Genomic DNA, 3,283 nt, shown 5'->3' with positions numbered 1-3,283 from the left:
GGATGCATTGGGAATTTCATAACCAGCTTCTTCTTTGGGGCAACCCATATGCATGATCAGCTGTGCTGTAACCAAATGGCGTTCCGTACCCTAGAGCTATGTGGCCAGAAGGAGCTGTATCCCCAAGAAAAGCTTCTTTGTCAGAGTTCCTCTTCTGCCTCACCTCCTGGACTACTGCAGACACAACTGTATTCACAACACCTTTTGCTTGAGGAATCTTCTTTTTCTTACTTGCTGCATTGGGTTCAGAAAACAGCTTCTTCGAATCAGCTAAAGCTGTGCTTGTCTTTGCCACTTTCTTAACTGGACCTACACCTGATGAATTTCTGTACATCTACTTCTACCTTGGCTTGCCATGGCTTCCACCAGTCTCTGAGATGAGTTCATACCTAACGCCTTCTCTTTCTTGAGCTCCGTTACAGTAATTTTGCCACTTGCTCTGAGGCCCTGAGTTCATACTAAGGTACTAGAGATTTCAGTTTAGAATTTCTAGTATTATTGCTTGAATTTGAAGACACTTGCATTTTTGCTTTCATTGTCTGATTTTGCATCAGAACTCATACATTCGATACCACATCAAAGCTTTTGTGTATCCCATTGCCTGTAATACCTTCACTGCTATGTGTAGTTTCACAGTTTTCTTGGATGGTCCTGCTACTTCTTAAGTTGTGCCATCTACATCTACAAACATTGTGAAGACTGGGGTGTGGACAGGGCCAGACTGAGAAGAGCTTAGAAGCCCAGGCCTGACTGATTTAGCCTCATTAGTGCATTAATGAGGTCTGTTGCTTCACTATCTAGAATTTTCATTGAGTTTTGTTTCATCTTATTTCAATCTTTATCATCCACTAATCCATCTTCAAATGGCCTCTTTAGAGCTGAAAACCCACCACCTTTTTTAAATCAGTACTTGATCAGAAATACTTCTATAAGGGCTTATGAAATGGAACGGGGTCTATCTCCAGCACTTTATAAATCTGGCCAAAGACTAATGGTCTGCACTGTATATAAAATCTTTTTTGCTGGATAGTCATACAGCTCAGAGCATCTGTTGGGTATCATGCACAAATATCATGAAGCTGGGGACACTACCACCCCCCCCAACATGAAGTAGTATTCTAGCTGTCAAACAGTCCATTACTTGTCTCAAGGCCATTCTCAGTGCCCAGAGGTCTAACATAAGTACCTACAGACTTTTCACGTATAGGCTCTAGTGACCATCCTTGTAATGGTGCTCATGTGGGGACTCTCATGTGGAGACTCTGTTGCACATACCATGCAGAATGAGTAAAACAGTTATTATATGATTTTGATTCACTTGCCCATGCCTAAAACCATTTGGCATGTCAAAGAGACACCAAGGGGTTCAGACATTTCTGCTTGTTCAGTAAGTCTAGAGACCTTTCATCACATTGTCTTTATCTTTCTCTTTGTCTCTACTTGGAGGGCAAGTAAGGGTCACCTTCGAAGTTAGTGTGGGCTCTTTAATAAATGCCTCATTTATACATCCTCCACTTGGTGTTCTCTTCTGAATCTGAATAGGAAGATTACCGTTGTATTTAATAGAGTCTCTGTTGGTTTGTCTTTGCATGTGAAAACCAGTTCCAAGTCAATTCTTAATACCAAGCCTTTTGCAACCAGGCCAGTCCTCATTATACCACACGATGTCTGACTACCTTGATCGTTGGAATAGTTTTCTACAGCTTCATTTTTCTTCACTTCTCTCTCACTCTCTGTTTTGTGCTTTTATTTGTTTCACCAAGAAAACCTGAGATGTGTTTAAGAGCACATGCAACAGTACACACTGTATTTTGAACAATTGCAGTTTTCTCTAGAGATATAGATTGTTGAATGTTTCATTATAACATGGCAGTCACAATTGGCGAAAGATTGGATAGACCTTATGCATTTCTATAATATTTTAGCTTCTTTTTTGGATCCTTTTCTCTTTTTCTTGTTGTCTTCACTACACACTTTATTTTTGATTTTTTGGTACCAGGGATTGAACTGGGGACCTTGAACTTATGAGGCAGGTGGCAGAACCACTGAGCTAAATCCCTGGCCCACTACACACTATTTTGTGTGACAGTAGTTCCTCATACTCCTGATTCCCCAGACAGTCACACAGCATCAAATACAGAAAAGATGTTTGAAGGCTTTTCTTTGGAACACAGTGGTACCTCAGTTCAAGAACTCTATTTATTCTGTGATTCTGGTCATGAACCGAATCAAATTTCCCCATAAAGTTTAATGTAAATAAGGTTAATCTGTTCTGAACCATACATATTTTTTTAACCACAAAAATATGAAACAGTACAGTACAGTATGAAGAGTGAGAACACTAACCTTGCTTGAGGTGACTTCTGGAGTGGAGGACAGGAAGGTGTGTGTGGGGGTTATTGTCTGGAGGGAGATCCTCTTCCATAAGGACATCGAGGAGATCTTCAGGGGTTTCCTCTCTTCATTGTCTCTTAGCTGCAGAGTCAAGTTTGATGAAAAATCTATCTTGTTTTTTCCTGCACTACATAACCCTCTGAAAATGAGAGACCATGTTATCATGGTTCATCAGGTTCAGCACTGTTCATTACAGTTATGTTGGTGAGGTGCGTCTCAAAGAAATCCTTGCACTCATTCTATTTTTCCATAATGGATTTTATCATAACACTGCTAACCTCCTCCCTGCCTTCCTCTTCCTCAGTGGCGTGCTCCTCATGCCAGATATGGAGCTATAGGATTTAATGATTGCCCTGCTGGGTTTTAGTCTTGCTTTTAGGTCCTATTTTTTTCATCTTACTGTTCATCCCTTTTGGAATAGGAATGTTTACCCTGTGCCATTGTACCTTGAGATTATTTAACTTGTTTTTTTTATTTTTACAGAGGTTCACAGCTAAGAGTTTGCCTTGACTCAAAAGAGATTTTGACTTGATTTTTGAAAAATGCTGGGACTATTGAGACTTTGGGAAAGGATCATTGTGTTTCCAGTTGTATACAAAATAGTTGTATCATGGTGGGCAGAATTATGACCTTATGATTATTTCAGAATTAACTGTGGTTTAAGGAGATGTGTTTGGGTGTTAAGTTGACACAGTAAAATGTGACAGTTAAGCTCGATTGTTTCAATTTGATTTGTTTGAGTCACCTAGGGGATTGATGGAGTACATTCCTGGGTGTGTCTGAGTGGGTCATATGACCTTGAGTACCATATCTGGTCTCTTCCTTTCTGGTGTTACTCCCCTCCTCTACTTCTGGTTGTCATGAACTAAGCTCCTGTCCTCTGCCACAC

General features: G+C 40.3%; 1 pseudogene; it reads right to left on the bottom strand.

The window, feature by feature from the left end:
* Positions 1-2,433, bottom strand: LOC101723281 (spermatid perinuclear RNA-binding protein pseudogene; annotated as a pseudogene).
* Between the last annotated feature and the right edge of the window lie 850 nt (positions 2,434-3,283).

This window comes from Heterocephalus glaber, unplaced genomic scaffold (genome assembly GCF_053883595.1).
Source record: "Heterocephalus glaber isolate CG9 unplaced genomic scaffold, H.glaber_assembly_v1.0 deba00000347, whole genome shotgun sequence".
NCBI classification, from domain to species: Eukaryota; Metazoa; Chordata; class Mammalia; order Rodentia; family Bathyergidae; genus Heterocephalus; species Heterocephalus glaber.
Note: the sequence above shows the minus strand (reverse complement) of the source record. Positions and strands in the feature narration are given on the sequence as shown.